Source organism: Capricornis sumatraensis, chromosome 2 (assembly GCF_032405125.1).
Source record: "Capricornis sumatraensis isolate serow.1 chromosome 2, serow.2, whole genome shotgun sequence".
NCBI classification, from domain to species: domain Eukaryota; kingdom Metazoa; phylum Chordata; class Mammalia; order Artiodactyla; family Bovidae; genus Capricornis; species Capricornis sumatraensis.
The window spans coordinates 193,285,247-193,303,414 of record NC_091070.1 but is presented as its reverse complement, the minus strand read 5'-3'; the positions used below and the strand labels follow the sequence as shown (position 1 = coordinate 193,303,414).

The following is an 18,168-nucleotide window of genomic DNA, read 5'->3' as shown; positions in this document are numbered from 1 at the left end:
ACCCAAGGCCAGCCTATCCCTTCTCAGTGGTGCTTCCCCTGGCCACACTGATCAGGAGGAATGACACCTTCCTCAGCCTCATAGAACCCATCTTCACAGACACTGGCTGCACGAACACATGGAATTATACAGACACACACCCCAGATACACACTCACAAATCAACTCACTCAAAGGAACACATGCAACACCCTGGCGCCTAGAAACACATTCAACAACACAAACGTGCCCACAGATACTAACACACGAGCCTGCGAGGGTGCATGTGCACACACACACACACACCCCGCATACACATACACACACACATACACACACAAGCACACAGAGACAGTGACAGGCACACACGCATAAACACAGGCTCTCAGAACTCCAGAAGCTGGGGAGCCAGGGTCAGAGCTCCTTAGGGGAAGAGGGCTCTGCGCTTCCCTAGAAAATGAACGTGATTTACTCTGGACACGTCCCCAGGGGGCAGCTCAGAGTGATGCCAGAGACCACAGGTCTCTCATTGGTCGCTCAGCAAGCCTAGCACCTGAGGGGCGTTTTTAGGGCATAACCTCTGCTCCATTCCATGCCTTACAAATTGTCACACAAATTGCAGGACAATGACAATTAGAGTAGCGATTGCCATAGGCCTGTTAGCTTGTGCAAACAGAGACCCCACTGCTCCCCACACCGGCCCCGCAGCCTGCTTCAGGCGCTCCAGACAGCAGGACGCTGTGATCCGGGGCTGGGCCTCACCCAGTGAGACTGTCTGCACTTCTGACCTCCACTTCTGTGGTCCTGGCTCTGCAGGAGGTCACACTGTGTGAGGCCCTGGTAGAGCATAGCTCTGAGCCTCAGTTTCCCCAGATGTCACCCGGCCTTTGCTCAGCTTCCCCTGAAGCTTCTCCATCCAGCCTGCCTTTTTCCCAGGTCCCGTTCACCTCTATTCCCAGAACTTCACTCACTGCCGGGTATATGCTGCTGCTGCTGCTGCTAAATCGCTTCAGTCATGTCCGACTCTGTGCGACCCCATAGACGACAGCCCACCAGGCTCTTCCATCCCTGGGATTCTCCAGGCAAGAATACTGGAGTGGGTTGCCATTTCCTTCTCCAATGCATGCATGCATGCTAAGTTGCCTCAGTCGTGTCCGACTCTGTGTGACCCCATGGACGGCAGCCCACAAGCCTCCTCTCTCCACGGAATCCTCGAAGCAAGAATAATGGAGTGGGTTTCCAAACACTAAATAAGAGGGCGGAATGAATGAATGAACCCCCTCCCCAGCAAGGAAGACAGGCATTGTTACTTGTGGCAGGCCCTCTCTCAGTCTCCCTTTGGAGATCACTTGTACACATATCTTCTTCTCAAGGTCTGCATCTGGTACACCCACCGAAATGCCAATTTACAGATTAGGAAACAGAAGCTTCAGAAAGGTAAAGTAATCCTCCCAGTGTCACACAGCACAGCTGCCCTTGGTCGTTAGTTCTGGGGAGGCAGCGCCCCCAGCTCCTCCTCTGGTTGGGAGGCTAATGGGGTCCTGACGTCCACTGGCTCCTAATATGGATGAAGGAGGCTTTGTCCCTGTGTCCACACCACATCCGTGGTTCCAGCCGTACCAATACCAAGGGGTGGGCACTGTCGTCCCCACCTAGCCGTGGGGTCTAGATGCGAACATGCTTAAGAAAACGAGGCTTAGTTCAGCCAGCATTTGACCATAGGTTGAAGGGGGTACGTCCCGCCAGCCTATCCCAAAGCTTAGGCTCCTTCAGAGGGAGCCTCTCCCCAGACAGTGCTATCAGTCCAGCGGCAGAGTGGTGGTCCCCTGGGGACCTGCCATCTTGTCAGGGGCCTTCACTGGACACCTTGGCCCAGCTCAGAGGATTTGGGAGCCAAGTTGGAAAACTGCTTGCAGGCACAGAGCTGTCCAGCAGCTTACATAAATCTGGAGGAAAGGGGATATGGAACCCTGGGAAACTGCAACCAAAGACACTAACTCCGTTCTTGGAAAAGCCTCGAGAATTAAGTCATTACCTGTTAATTAACACAAGCGGGGCAGAGATTTTAGCTGATGGCATGCCCCTCTGCGTGCTGGCATGAGTGTGTGAACGCTGGCCCTCGAGAGGCACAGGAAGCGCGCACACACACACACACACACACACACACACATATCTATGTTCAGATGTACCTCACACCCCTCCTTCTCTAACCCACCTCGGGTCTCTGCAGTCCTGCGGACAGAGCCCCGAGCCCCTTCGTCTGACACACAAGGTCCTGCATCACCAGCCCCGCTCGTCTCTCATCACTCTCTCCACCACTGAGCCATTCGCAGAGCTTGCCACCAGGCCTTTTCTTATACCATTCCCTCTGCCTGGGACACCCTTCTCATCCTTTAGCAGCTGGCTAACTCTTCCAGAGCTCCTCTCTGGAGGCCTCCCCACCGTGTATTAAATCCTCTCCTCTGGTTCCCATTTTGCTCCAGGGGACTCATCATGGAGTTTTGTAACTCAGCCTCCAAGGCTGGCGCAACTCTCGATGGCAAGCTTCCCCAGGGCAGGACGAGGTGGAGCACAGAGCAGGTGGAGGTGGACGCACGAGAACACACGGCGAGCCACACACACTCAGAGGCTACTCTGAGCCGACCCTTGTGCTAGCCTGGGCCCCTGGAGATGGTGCAGACGCTGCTACACAGGAGGACTTCCTGAGGGCCCTCTGTTGTCCCGACAGGAGGAGGCATTCCAGCCCGCTGGCCTGCTACCTCTTTTTGGAGACTTGGACAAGTACAGCCAGAAGGGCGATGACTCTTTGCATTCCCTACCCCCTACCCTCATCTCCCTGACCGGATCCTCTGCCCCTTCTGCTCCCAGGCCTACCTCTAGGCAGATGACGCCCATCTCCTGCCTCCGGAGCCCCAGACTTACACATCTCCACCCCCTGGGGCTCTCTGGCTGGCACCTCCCTACTCTGCACTTCTGAAACTCACACCTTCCTCCCTCGGGCTGCAAGGGCTCGTGCTCACGTCCACACAATGAGCCCAGGCCAGAGACCGGAGCACCACCTCGGCTCCTCCGCCATGTGTGAGTGTTAGTTACTTAGTTGTGTCCGACTCTTTGCAACTCCATAGACTGTAGCCCACCAGGCCCCTCTGTCCATGGAATTCTCCAGGCAAGAACACAGGAGCGGGCTGCCATTTCCTTCTCCAAAAGGAACTATAGAAAGAAAAAATGTGAAGTCGCTCAGTTCTGTCTGACTCTTTGCAATCCCATGGACTGTAGCCCACCAGGCCCCTCCGTCCATGGAATTCTCCAGGCAAGAACACAGGAGCGGGCTGCCATTTCCTTCTCCAAAAGGAACTATAGAAAGAAAGAACGTGAAGCCACTCAGTTGTGTCTGACTCTTTGCAACCCCATGGACTGTAGCCTACCAGGCTCCCCCATCCATGGAATTTTCCAGGCAAGAGTACTGGAGTGGGTTGCCATTTCCCTCTCCAGGCGGCTCCTCCTCTAACCCCACATGTAACAGGCTTCCCATCCCTTGCTGTTGACTGTCTCTCCTGAGAATCCCTCAGATCCAATAATTTCTGTAGCTGCAGAAGTGCCTATAAGCAGGCTGCCCTGTTTTCCTCGTATTAAAGAATCCTGCAATGTGAGAAGTGAAGGTATGAATAAGGAAGGCTTTTATAATGCTTTCCAAAAAAGGAGTGGGCGACCCCCATCAACTCAGCTCGGGGAGTGGGATAAAGACAGGCCTGGCCAGTGGGATGCCCAGCTACAGCTTTGACCCTGGGGCAAGACAGCACAGAGGTCGAGGAACCCGCATGGTGGGTGGATAGTCTGATGTCTGTAGAAGCAGGTCAAGGTTTCCTGCTTCTAAGCCCTTGGAGTCCTTGGATCCTGCCTGTCCTCAACATCTCCTGCTACTTTGGACAAATGATCTGTGGTCACAGACCTGCCAATAAATTCTAGGGGTTGGGGGGAGGGAAGGGATGCAGGGCTTATTATGGCCAGAGTTGGTTTCTGTTGTTTATAAGTTTTATAAGTAAGAAACTTGCTTCTCTCCCTTATGCCACCACTGGGGATCCAGGCTTCACCGTCTCACCTCCTGGTCCACATTAGGGCCCTTTCTCACCTCTGCCAAGATGCTATTCTGATCCGCCTACCCTAGGACTAGCTGACAGATCCTCCTTCTACTAGGGTGCCATCCCCCCTGAGCACTCCTCAAAGCATGCATCACAGTGCGGCCCTCTTCTTTTGAAGATCTGCGGGGTCCACTAGGCTATGAGCTCCCTGAGCAAGGGGCTGAGTCTGCCCCCAAGTGACAGGCTGACCCACGATGTCTGCAGAGAGGAGCCACTTGCGTAGAAGTCAGGCCTCCCTGAGTGATCACAGTCAGGTCATTCCTTTTTTGGCTGAGTCTTGACTGTGGTGTGTGGGCTTCTCTCGTGGCGGCACACGCAGGCTCCTGTCAAGCTGTGCCATGTGGACTCTGCAGTGTGCAGCACAGGGCTCCAGAGTGCACAGGTCCAGGAGATGCAGTGCAAGGGTTTAGTTGCCCTGTGGCATGGAGGATCTCAGTCCCCCGACCAGGGGTCAAACCCATGCCCCCTGCAGTGGAAGCATGGCGTCCTAACCACTGGACCACCAGGGAAGTCCCAAGTCACTTAACTTCTCTGAGCCTCAGTTTCCTCATCTATAAGATTAATGATAGTTACCCCAGAGGGCTGCTGTACAGGAAGACTGAGAATAAAACAGATACTATAAAACACAGGCGAGGTTCCTTCACCACCAGTATCTACTTGGCCCTGGGTTTTCTCAAGGAATATTCAGTTCAGTTCAGTCGCTCAGTCGTGTCCAACTCGTTGTGACCCCATGAATCACAGCATGCCAGGCCTCCCTGTCCATCACCAACTCCCGGAGTTTACTCAGACTCATGTCCATCGAGTCGGTGATGCCATCCAACCATCTCATCCTCTGTCATCCCCTTCTCCTTCTGCCCCCAATCCCTCCCAGCATCAGGGTCTTTTCCAATGAGTCAACTCTTCTCATGAGGTGGCCAAAGTACTGGAGTTTCAGCTTCAGCATCAGTCCTTCCAATGAACACCCAGGACTGATCTCCTTTAGAATGGACTGGTTGGACCTCCTTGCAGTCCAAGGGACTCTCAAGAGTCTTCTCCAACACCACAGTTCAAAAGCATCAATTCTTCGGCACTCAGCTTTCTTCACAGTCCAACTCTCACATCCATACATGACTACTGGAAAAACCATAGCCTTGACTAGATGGACCTTTGTTGGCAAAGTAATGTCTATGCTTTTTAATGTGCTATCTAGGTTGGTCATAACTTTTCTTCCAAGGAGTGAGCATCTTTTAATTTCATGGCTGCAATCACCATCTGCAGTGATTTTGGAACCCAGAAAAATAAAGTCTGACACTGTTTCCACTGTCTCCCCATCAGTTTCCCATGAAGTGATGGGACCGGATGCCACGATCTTCATTTTCTGAATGTTGAGCCTTAAGCCAACTTTTTCACTCTCTCTTTTACTTTCATCAAGAGGCTTTTTAGTTCCTCTTCACTTTCTGCCATAAGGGTGGTGTCATCTGCATATCTGAGGTTATTGATATTTCTCCCGGCAATCTTGATTCCAGCTTGTGCTTCTTCTAGCCCAGCGTTTCTCATGATGTAGTCTGCATATAAGTTAAATAAGCAGGGGGACAATATACAGCCTTGACGGACTCCTTTTCCTATTCGGAACCAGTCTGTTGTTCCATGTCCAGTTCTAACTGTTGCTTCCTGACCTGCACATAGGTTTTAGCAAAGTTAATTGTGAAAACAAGGTCTATGGCTTTGTTCAGTGATTCTGATCATCATTCATGGTTTGGACAGCCTTCCTCTAACAATCAGCTCATGTGACTCTCACTGTGGCCTCACAAAGGTTTGATATCCATACAAAACTGCCCCCAAGACACCAGCTGGTTGCTCTGGTTCCTTTACCAGACAAGAAGTCTACAATTCAACAACTTGCTTTCTTTGCCTTGGCTTCCAGGAAGCTCCACTAAACATAAGATTTAATTGCAGTAGCTACGTGAGGTTAGGGTTTTCATGTATTTATGTTCTTTTCTTTCATCGATGTTGCTTTAACAGAATCTAGATCTTTTGTAGTGAATACTCAAGAATTCTTCATGAAAGACAAGAACTCAATGATCAGGAGTACAAGCGCTAGAACAGAAGGAGACAGCATAGACGACCACAGCAGGATTTTGGGGGGTTTCCTCCAGTCATTCCTCTTCACAGAGGATGTAACTGAGACCCAGGGAAGAGGAGGGAGGCAAGGCCTGGACTGCACCACAAGTGCTCCAGCCTCTGCAGGCCTTGCTCTTGTCCACCAGGCACTGCACACACAGTACACAGAGTGCAGAATGCTTTAGGAACCCATGAAAATGTTTGAATTTAATTTATAATCAGAAGAGCCAAGGGACTTTTAGATTTTTAAAAAAGGGCTTTCCAGGTGGCTCAGTGGTTAAGAATCTGCTTACTGACACAGGAGACGTGGGTTTGATCCCTGAGTCAAGAAGATCCCCTGGAGGAGGAAATGGCAACTCACTCCAGTGTTCTTGCCTAGGTAATCCCATGGACAGAGGAAGCTGGTGGGCTGCAGTCCATAGGGTCGCAAAGAGTTAGACACGACTTCGCAACTAAACCACCACCATGAACACCAGGTCAAATAAAATGTTTTACTACATAATATTAATATGTTGTCTTGAAACCAATGCCATCATAAAATATAAGTTTTAGTACTTTTTATGGAAGAAGAGGCTGAAGCCAAAAGTGCTGGGGTCAGCACCTGTCTTGATGAGGCCTGGCTTGCTTTACGCATCTCACCAATGAGTCCAGGAAGCTCTGACTTCCCACCTGCTGACTCCCGAGGGACCTAGGCCTCCTGCATGCTTCCCTCTCTGACAGGATCCAAAGGGAGAGTTTCATGAAGATTCCAGTGGGAAATGGGCTTTGCCAGGTGAATCTAATTTATACCCACAGTAACCACCTCAGACAGCTCCTGAAAGGCTGAAACTACTGCCTGGCTGTGTGTGCAGGGGGATGTTCCCTGGCTGAGTTTGCCAACCAGTTGTCAGGGCAAACCTTTCTGGGCTCACAATGTGAAGATGATTAAAGGGCTGGCGCCTCAAAGGCACGGGCCTCAAACTCCCTGACAGGGATGTTGACTGCGGGCGGCAGACCCTCTCTTCCTCTTGCCACAGGACCACACCTCGTCTTCCCCCAGCTTCCCAGAGTGAACAGAACTGACCCGACAGACACCACCATCACACCGGGGCATAAGCGGAAGCAGAACTCAGAGGAGAGGGGCAACAGGTGATGCCTTCCCTGGGCGTCAGCACTGACCTGTGACCCCATGCATCACCACTGACCCACTGAGTGACCCTGGGCATCACCACTGACCTGTGTGTGACCTTAAGCATCACTGCTGACCTGTGATTCTGGGAATCACCAATGACCCACTGAGTGACTCTGAGCATCACTGCTGACCTGTGACCCTGGACATCACTGCTGACCTGCGCATGACCCTGAGCATCACTGCTGACCTGTGGATGACCTTGGGCATCACCACTGACCCACCAAGTGGCCCTGGGCATCACCACTGATGTGTGACCCCGGGCATCACTACTGACCTGCCATGTGACCCTTTGCTGGTCACCCTGCCTCACCAGGTCCCAGTGTCCTCACTGGGACAATGGGGTGATGGTTGTCATGAAGATGACACGGCGTGAGGGGAGGTAAACCACTTGCAGCAGATGAGGCAGGATTATCACTCCAACTAACCAGACAAGGAAACTGAGACCAGAAGAAGAAAACAGTTTGCCTAACCAACATCATGGTGAATAAGGGATTACAATTGAATTGCAAAAGCCTTGAAGGCTGGGTCCAGCTCTTCCTGAGGAGTGGTTATGCCTTCTTCTTCCCTGGATCAGAATCCCAGCTCCACAACTCTCACTGGCTGTGGGACCTCCCCACATTCTCTCTCCTGCCCTGTGCACACAGTCATGGCCACAGAGGCCTCCAGCCTGACCTGGTTTCTCACCTGTCCCCAGGACTAGAGGCCCAGACAGCTGGCCCCGAACCCCTCCCTTCCTATGACCCTCCACACAGCTCTCCTAACCTATAAGGTCTCTGTCTCCCTGCACAAGAAGCCAGGGAAGGGGGCCCAAGGATGCCTTGGGCTTGTGATACTGACTCTTGATACAGCAAACCCCATCCCCTCAACCAGTGTAGGTTAAGTGGAAGGATCCAAGCAAAGTCCAGATCATGTGGGATTGTTCTTGGGGAGTCGCAGTCACTAATTAAGATGACAGGCATTCTTTGGGCTGAGATCACTGAAAACTGAGAAAGATCACTCATGCTTGATTACAGAAAAAAAACTCTGATACAGACGATATCCTGGAGCCGTGGTTGGACTCCCAGCACTTAACATCTCTGAGCCTCAGGATCCTCATCCATAAAACGGGACAGTAATGCCAACATCAAAAAATTCCCTGAGAAAACAAAGGGCTTAACCTGCTTTCTGGAGGAGAGCAGACTCCTTGCAAATGCCTCTCTCCCTCCTTCCTCACACTTTAAAGTAGCTGCTTTGAGGTAGTTTAATCATTTCCTCTGTTGTATTCTTGGCTGTAATACTCCTTTTGTTGTCAATTAATGCAAAGTTGTACTCTTGCTCTATCTTTGGGCCCGTGGTCATAAAAACAAGATCTGTGGAGACTGAATTAACGATAAACAGCTGCAGCAGCAGCAGCTAACTGCAGAGCTTCTGCTCTGTGAAGGGCTTGATGGTAAATTTCTCTCCAAGCCCCAGAAACCATGCAGGAACGTGGACAAGAACTCTTCCTCTTTAGGCCTCAGTTTCCAAATCCATGGACAGGATTGAGTCAGATGGTTTCTAAGCCCCTGTCTGGGTCTGACTCTCCATGAGGTGGATAACTTGGGGTACAGACTTCCCTTTATCCTGATATTGCAGGTTAAGGAGGGAAGGAAATCAGGGCAGGGATGGGGTGGGAGGAGTGAACTAACACGTGCTGAGCACCATCCGTGCACCGGGTGCTGTGCTGGGCTCTCTGGACACACTACCCATCCAGCCTAACCCAGAAATGCCCCTTTGACAGCAACCTATGCAGTCCTCACCACGACCCTGTGAGTTTGTAGCAAAACCACTCATTTTAAAGGACAAGGCTCCTGGCTCTCAGCCTATTCCCTTCCCAGAATGCTCCATCACTTCTGTCCCACTGAGTTACACCCTCTGCCTTTGAACTCAATCCCATTTATTCAGCAAATAGCTGTCCATCACCTATGGTTCAAGGCCTTGGAAACACAACAGGGAACAAAACAAAAAGATCTGGACTTTGTGGCGCTTACAACTAAGTGGAGGGAACAGGTCAGAGACAAACACATAATGTTGGATAGTATGAGGAGCAGAGAGTGACTGAAGATATTACATTAGACTGGTGGTCAGGGAAGGCCTCCTGGAGGAGGTGACCTGAACTTCAGTGAAAGCTTCCATGGGCCTGAGTGAAAGGGAGGCAGGGCTGGAACAAGAGAATCCCAGACGGAGTGAAGAGCCACACAGAGCCTGAAGTGGATATGAACTTGGCATGTGTGAGGACCAGCCGGGAGCCCCTGCAGCCGGAGCAGAGCAAGTGTGGAAGCGACTGAGGCTGGACAGCTCACAGTGGCCCACATCTGCCCCTTCCTTGCCCTCCACCTCCTTCCTCTTCCTGAGGGCCCAGCCAGGAATGCTGAAAGGCAACTAGGCTCAAAAGATCTTAGGGATTCTGGACCCAAACCTTCCATCTTACTGATGGCAAAACAGAGTCCCAGAGGATCTGGTGGCTCTTCCAGAGCCACAAGACTGTTTGATGCAAAGCTGGGCAGGGAACAAAGCTCTGCACCCCAGGCCCATGCTGTCTCACCCAGACTGGTGGAGCTGAGATCAGGAAACCTAAAGGCTTGGAACTGATCAAAGTCCTTGTCACACACGTGAAGAAACTGAGTCCCAAGGCCAGGTGGTTACATGTGCATGAAGAAGATAAGGGGTTGGGGTGGGCAGAGGAGCTGCAGATGCATGTTGGTGCCCACCTAGGTGGGCATTTGCACAAGCCAGGCTTCCTCTGGGACCAACACCCACAGCAATCAACCATCATACTTTTTTTTTTTAAATTAATTTTTTATTTAATTTTAAAATCTTTAATTCTTACATGTGTTCCCAAACATGAAACCCCCTCCCACCTCCCTCCCCATCATACTTTTTTAATGCATGTAAGGAGCTGTGGTATCTGCAACCCACCACTGGTTGCAGCCTCCCTGGAGCCTGCTGGGCAGGGCTGCCTGAACTGGATCCTGCCAGGAGGGAAAGTGATTCTGACCCATGTGGACTGCACAAGCTGCCAGCCATCTCCTCTGTGTGACTTCCAGTGAGCCATCTCCCACCATGAGCCTTGAGTCCTCCTCAGTCAGAAAGTGCTGCAGGGCCTGCAAACAGCATCAGAGGAGAGGCCCTGGGGGGGTTCTCCCACCATGCAAACACAACACAAACTGGCGTTCTCCAGAATCCTGGGAGGCAGTGGTGGTACAGACAGAGGCAACACAAATCAACTTTCAACATGGGGCCTGGCACATAGTAGGTGCTCAACAGACACTGCACTGGGAAGCAAGGGAGTTGAGCTTTGGCTCCTTTGCTCTGTGATCTCCATGAGCCAAACCCTCTCTACAGGCCTCAGGTTCCATATCAGGACACAGCAAAAGTACAACCCAGCACACAGCAAGAAGCATTCAGACTTGTGGCCTCCACAAGGCCACCTCCTCTCGCCCTGGATGCCTGGGGAGAAGCAATGGGAGCAGGGAGTAGGGCCGGAAGCTTGGGCAAGTCCTGGAGGCACAGCAGACTCTTCCTGGGGCCAAACTCCCTTGCCTTCCGACTGCTATCGCGTGCACTGGTAGCTAAACCTGGTCAGAGAGGACACCATAGGCCCAACTATCTCCCCAAACAAGGGGCTCGTCATATCTTGTGATTACATTGTGGTGCAGAAGGCAAGTGTGGGCAGTGGGAAGATGATGGAGTGTGGAACCAGGGACAGGAGGTGGGTCCCAGATGTGAACCTGGCCAGGAAGCTTCCCCTCTGTGGATTTCAATGAGGCCATTATAACACTAGGGTCCTGCCACTGCCCTAAGCATTCCTTGAGCACAGGAGCTATCTATCCAAACTTCACCCCAGGGCCTGGCCATGCCCTGGAAGCTGCAAATGTTCCTTTTAGCTTGAAAAACCCTATGTTTTCTGTCTCAGTCCAACAGAGAGGATGGTGGATGGTCCATCAGCTGAACACACACTGGGTACTTGCTTTCCTCCATGACAGCAGAGACCACCATCCCTAAGAAATGCACAGCCCAGGCATCCCATGATCTCATAGAGCTCTCTGCTCTATGTCCCCAACATGGCTGATTATCAAGGGAGGCCAGGGCAGTGCAGGTACGTGGAGGAGGCCAGAGCAGGCGGCCACCTCCCAGCCATTCGGAAATCGCCACTCACAAGGCCGTGAGTCTCAGTGATGGGCTCTCATTTGATCATTACCCACGTCAGAAGAATGCATCTCGAGGCAGTGCTGCGCGAGTCGGCGCGGTAATCACTTACAGACCCGGAGGCCCAAATCCTGGCAGTGGAGGAAGATTTATTGTGGGGATGGACGGAAAACAAAGAACAGTTGTGCAAACTTTACGGAGCCACATTATGGGAAATGCCTTTCCCATTTCCCACTGGTAAATGTGCTGGATGCTGTTTCCAAAGGAGGACTGAGCTCTGGTACCCAATCGGGTACAGACACTGTGTCTGGCTTGCTGAGCTGAGCTGAGCTGGGCTGGCCCGTGGTGCCCAGGCCTTGACTGGCAGCCAGGCTCCACTCTCTGCTCTAGCAGACCCGGGAAGAAGGCTCCTTCCTGGGCCTCCGTGTCTTCATCTGCCTACTGCTGTTCCCCCTCAGATGCTCCCGGAGCAACACACCCAATATTCTAAATGTCAATGCTGATTTTTCACTCTCCTGCTCAGCACCCTCCCACCACTCAGGGTGGAGTCCAAGCTCTTCATACTGGACTTCAAGGTCCTTTAAGGGCCAACTTCAACCACCATTTCTGCTCCCAGCCCCCATGCACAGAACACACTTCAAATACAAGAAGCTACCTATGTTCCCCCCAAGGTCAAGACCGTCACATCTTTTGTGTGGCTGTTCCCTTTCCGTGAAATGCCTTCCCTCATGATGCATGGGGAACCCCCTACTCTCCCTCCAAAGCCCAGCTCTCATGACCTGCTGGGGGGTGACTTCTCCCTCCTCTGTGTCTCTGCAGCATTTGGTTAATGCACTCAGCACTGGACCATTCCTCATTCGATGCTGCACCCCCTGCTCCTAGCATCTAACCTGGCACCGTAAACTGAAAGCCGCTCAGTCATGTCTGACTCTGCGACCCCATGGACTATACAGTCCATGGAATTCTCCAGGCCAGAAAACTGCAGCGGGTAGCCTTTCCTTTCTCCAGGGGATCCTCCCAACCCAGGGATTGAACCCAGGTCGTATGCATTGCAGGCGGATTCTTTACCAGCTGAGCCACAAGGGAAACCCTGGTGCAGTAAGGGTATCAATAAAACTGTGTTGAGGAGCTAGCAGTGGTGTGGGGTGGCAGGGTGGCAGGGGGAGAGACAACACAGCTGAGCGCAAGATACTCTCCCCACAGAGGAAAATAGGTAAGCCGCATGTCCTGGGTCGTGGAGGCAACTGAGGCTACAGAGGGGTGGTGTGGCTCATCACTCACTTAACAGATGAGGTCCATCACTGTAGCAGGCCAAGTGAGGCGCAGGAGGTCGGCTCAGATAACCCATCTGCCATCAGCGGAGACAGAGCCTGTTAATGCTCAATCGTGAAGTTTACCATTTCCAGGATGTCCCTCTTAGAAAACATGTTCTGGACACTTTCTTCAAGTCACTGTTGATTTTATCTGACTTTCTCATGCCAATAAGAGAATCATTTCAATTCCACTTACATTAAATTCAAAAGCTTCTTCTCTTTTATTATTTTAAATTCAATTCAGAGGGCTGTGTTTTTTTATCCTTAATTTTTTTCATATTCCATAAAGCAGTGCTGACTTCACAAAACTTGGCCAGTGTTCCTGTACCCTCCAGTCTGGTGCTCCCAGGAATTCTCATCTGTCTGAGAGCTCGGGTTTGATGACTCAAAAAAAAAAAAAAGAATAACAAGAGCTCCTGTTCTCAGGCATGAAGCATGGAGTATTTTGCCAGGAGGCATGAGGTAAGCGCTCCATACACATGATCTCATTTAATTTTCACAACACTCTTCCTTTTACACAGGCAGGAAACTGAGGCCCAGAGAGGCCACGTGACTTGTCTGAGGTCTCACTGTTGGTTAAGGGGTAGAGCGGGGATCTGAACCCCAACAGTCACCCTCTATGTTTAGCCACTGGTCCTCCCCGACTCACCAATTCCTGACTCAGACTTCAAATAAGATGGGGGGGCGGGGAGTCAGGGATGGAGATGAGGTGGGGCTGGGTATGGGGGAGTGCATGGGAGTAGCAGGGGTGGGGGACAGATGTGGAAGGGAGAGGGGTGGGCATGGGGGGCTGTGGAGCAGAGGACGGGGAGGGCAGAAGAGCTGCACACAGAGGCCTAAAGGCCAGGCACTGCATCTGGGAAGCATGTGGCTGACGGGTTCTGTGCTGGTTGGAAAACCTAGCTGGAAGGGACAGACCTATGAGGGTGATTGTGTACTCCAGGCTTGGTTGTAGGCAGGAGCACTGGACTGGGAGTTGGGGACTCAACTTGATACCCTCTGCAGGGCCCTCTGCAGTTTTCAAAGCACAAGCCTCCACCCCTCAGAGACTCTTCTGGGTGAGCATCACAAGCCCCATTTTATAGATGCATTAGTGGAGGCTCAGGAGTGAAGTGACTGGTCCAAGTTTGCACAGTCAGCAAGCAGCAGAGCAGGGATGAGTCTCCTTCCTCTCCTCTTTTCCAGGCAAGTCTTTTCCATCTGTGGCCTCAGTTTCCCCCTCTAAATGGTGATGAGTGGAGCCCTCAGGGCTCTGAGTTGTTCCCAAGGCTAAAATTTCCAGAAAGCCTCTCCTTACGAAGACCCCTGAGTTTGAGTTTTAGAAACTGGGGAAGAGAGGAAGGCATCCAGTATTAGGCAAGATCTGTGGAGCTGGAACCTTGACTTCAAGAGGGGAAAAGGCAGGAGCATCTGCTGAGCCCCAAGAAACACAGAATGCTAGGCATCAACCCCATTTCGCAGATCAGGAAACAGGCTCAGCATAGCCAAGTGACCCATCCAAGGCCACACCCATGGCCGAGCTGGAAGTTGCGACAGTCTCTGCTCCTCTGGGGACACTCAGGACTGCATGACCACTGTGCATTTTAGACCCTCCCTCTTTTCATATCCTAATGCAAACTGCCCAGAGCAGTCAGATCATGCGCTGTGTGCTTACTGTGTGCCAGGCACTGCACAAGCATCTCATGTAGAGTTCCTCATCGAAGCCTCAGAATAGTCGTATTCTCTCCACTTTACAGGTAAGAAAACAGGCTCACAAAAGTCAAGTCAATTGCACACAATCACAGGCTGGCCAGGTTTAAAATTAAGGTTTTCCTACAGGAAAATTTCAAGTATCAGATTAGGGGTGGCTGTCACCAAATTTAAGGTCCCTCCAATCTTGCAACTTTATAAGAAACTGCTCTGGAGGACAGTGTCCAGGCAACTTCACACAGCTTCAGAGCACAGAGGTCAGGTGACCACCCCAGCAAAGCCTTGGGTACAGGCTCAGCATCTCTGCCTCCAAGGCCAGGCCAGGCGCCAAACAGCATGTGGTCCCCAAGACATTCACACCAAGAGCACTGTTATAAATGGGGCAACGCATGCTGGGAGAACAGGAGGCACAGAGCGGGGAGCCGAGGAGGGGACACTGGGCTGGGCTGTGCAGGATGGTTAGGAGTTTGCTGGGCTTCCCAGGCAGCACTAGTGGTAAAGAACCTGCCTGCCAATGCAGGAGACGTAAGAGATCTGGGTTCGATCCCTGGGTTGGGATGATCCCCTGAAGGAGGGCATGGTAACCCACTCCAGTATTCTTGCCTAGAGACTCCCAAGGACAGAGAAGCCTAGCAGGCTACAGTCCACAGGGTGGCAAGGAGTCGGACATGACTGAAATAACAGCCACGCACACACAGGCTGGAAAAGGTATTCCCTACGGAGGTACCAGCAAAAGCCAAGGCCCAGAAGACGGACCTCAGTAAGGGCCGTTAACAAGGGCACAGGGCTAACTTGAGGACTGCATTTGCTCAAAAAGGTTTTCCTACCCAGACCCTCTCGCTCCCCACCCTCAGAACGAGGCAAGGCTCAGGCCCATTTCCAAAGCGGGTGGGTTTGGTGACCAGGCTGGACCAGCTTGGCCTCTATGGGCTCACGTACAGCAGGCTCCTCCAGGGCAAGGGGTTTAAACCATGCTCAATTTTACAGCTTTTTAATCTCACCAGAAAGCACAGCCTCCAGAAAGGGAGACTGTTTTCAGGTGACAGTGATTTTTAACATGGTGAAATGGTCTTATTCTTCATCCTATGAGTGTTCTCTAACACAGAACAAAAGGCCCATCATGTCGGCAGGGCAGGGACCTGCAGGCTCTTAAGATGACGGGCCAGTGGCTTGGGAAATCTAGTAAAACACAGGCGTCTACATGCTTCCCTGCTCCATCAGAGCTCCACGGGGCCAGGTTGACTCTGATCCCCTTCTGTAAACCCACTGCCCACCAGGGCCTGGCACATGGGAGGCGCTCGGTATCAGCTTGCTGGGTAAGTTTCAGATCTGGATGTTTTCCTATCTTGTGTAAACAGATGACAATTCTCTGCTTGGGAAACAGCTCGGGGTCATGGCTAGCGCACAGTCTCTGGAGTCAGGCTGAGACCTGGGTTCAAATTTGACCCCACGATGCACCTGAGACATGAACTTGGGCATGAACTGGACTAGCCTTTCCCCATCTGTAAAATGGGAATAATTCCAGTCTCCAGGAATGTTCTGAGGGCTGAGACCACACATGAATGGAAGCCCTAAGTACTGAAAATTACCCAGTGAGTATTTCAGTAATGTTCCCATCCTGCCTTGACCAACTCCGACAAGCAGCCCGGCTGAAAACTGCAGCTCCTGGCTCTTCTCCCACCCTCACTCGTCCAGCAGCTAAGACCACAGGATTAAAGGGTAGAACCCCCCCGCCCCGCGCTAGAGGTCTCGCATCACACCACCTTCATCTCTAGACCCCAACTCCTGGCACACAGGAGAGGTGTCCCTCCGGCAAAGCAAGTGTTTCAGGGGGTGAATCTTCCTTCATTGGAGGGTCACTTTCCCAACTTTTGGTGACTGGTTGAATCAGGAAGCCCCCTGCCCACTGAACTTACCCCATCTGCTGCTGTGCGATCCTGGATCCCCACTCTCTCAGGGCCTGTCTTCCCCATGCCCTCTTCCTACATGATGAGGATGGATTGGTAAAGCTGCCTGCTCAGTCATTTCAAACTCCTGGATAATTCCGTGGGATGAGCCATAGATGCTGAGATAAGTCAGGGCTGTCAGCTGGCCAGGAATGTGGCCCCCCACCGGGCTGGTCTCAGGACACTGAGGGGCGGGGACAGACGCTCGGGACCCCACACGCTGTGATATGAGCAGCACTGAGGATTCTACTCTGCTGAAGGGAGAGCCTGGGTAAAGGTGGCAGCCTATGGAATGGTCCAGGCAGCTGCACCAGGTGATACAGAGCAGATACATTGTGTCTTTGAACTGACATTACCTTAGCTGGGGCAAGGTAATCCATAGCTGGACATAGCTTGTCTCGGAATAAGCTAGGTCTCTCCTTCCTCAGGACTTCCTATGAGATGTGATCCCAGACACCCAGTCAAGCCTCTTTCTCATGTATATCCCTGATCCCAGGTCCAACAACATTTAGGACAGTCTGTAGGGGGCAAGGGACCAATGGTCAGTGCAGCTGCAGCTGCCAGAGGAACCCAGGCAGGATGTAAGCCCAGACTTGAGGCTTCAGCTGTGCATCAGGACTGGGAGAGCAGGGACCAGAGCCTCCTCCCTGTGGCTCTGCCCTGGCTCCCCCTTTTAACTCCAGTCACCCTGAAGAGCCATCTGTCTGGCACCGAGCAGAGGCTGTGTGTCACTGGCAGACACCTGGCCACAAGGCCACCAGCACATGTGACAGTCCTGCCCACCCCACCAACAGTGGAGGCTGCAGCATTCAGCCGACCTCCAGTCCAGGCTCCACTCCTGCCTGGCTCTTTGAGTCTCAGGTTCCTCATTGGCAAAATAGCCATCAACAACCCTGTCCTAACTCCTAGGGCTACTGTATGAACCTCTTCAGATGATCAGTGTGAAGAGTATGCCTGAGGAAGATGAGAATTAACTTAGCACTTCCCTATGTCATGTCTTTCAAACCTAATAGCAACAGCCCTAAAAGGTAGGTAATATTATCACTCCGTTTTACAATTGAGTACGATTCAGAGACTTGGGGGCATTGGTGGTTAAAAACCTGGCTGCCAGTGCAGGAGACACAGGTTCAGTCCCTGTGCTGGGAAGATCCCCTGCAGGAGGGCATGGCACCCCACTCCAGGACTCTTGCCTGGAAAATTCCATGGATGGAGGAGCCTGGCGGGCTGCAGTCCGTGGGGCCGCAAAGAGTCGGACACGACTGAGCGACCGAGGACGAGGAGGACGATTCAGAGAGGTTAAGTCACCTGCCCGAGCGAGGTCACACAGCTGGTAAGCGGCAGGGCCCCAGGTCAGTGTGACTCTAGGTTTGTGCTTTCACCTGCCCTTCACACCTTCCATGCTATGCTCACAGCTTTGGTCAAGCTCTTCACAAAAGTCAGGAATTGTTGTCATGATCACTTCACAAAACCTAAGGTTATGAGAGATTCTCCTCCTTCACTTCTGCCTGTCTTTTTCTCAGTGTGGAAAAAAGCAAACTCATAGTCTGCTAATTTCTGCAGTCTCAGACAATCAGAATTCCAACCGTCTGGGAGAGCCAATCTAAGAAAGCAAGAAATTAATCTTTTCAAAGTTAACGTCTTGGAGGCGTCGCGTCAGTATTTGGG

General features: G+C 51.9%; 1 protein-coding gene across 3 annotated transcripts in view; it reads right to left on the bottom strand.

The window, feature by feature from the left end:
* GLIS1 (GLIS family zinc finger 1) overlaps positions 1 to 18,168 on the bottom strand; it is a 251,075-nt gene that overhangs the window by 66,856 nt on the left and 166,051 nt on the right. The window lies entirely within an intron of this gene.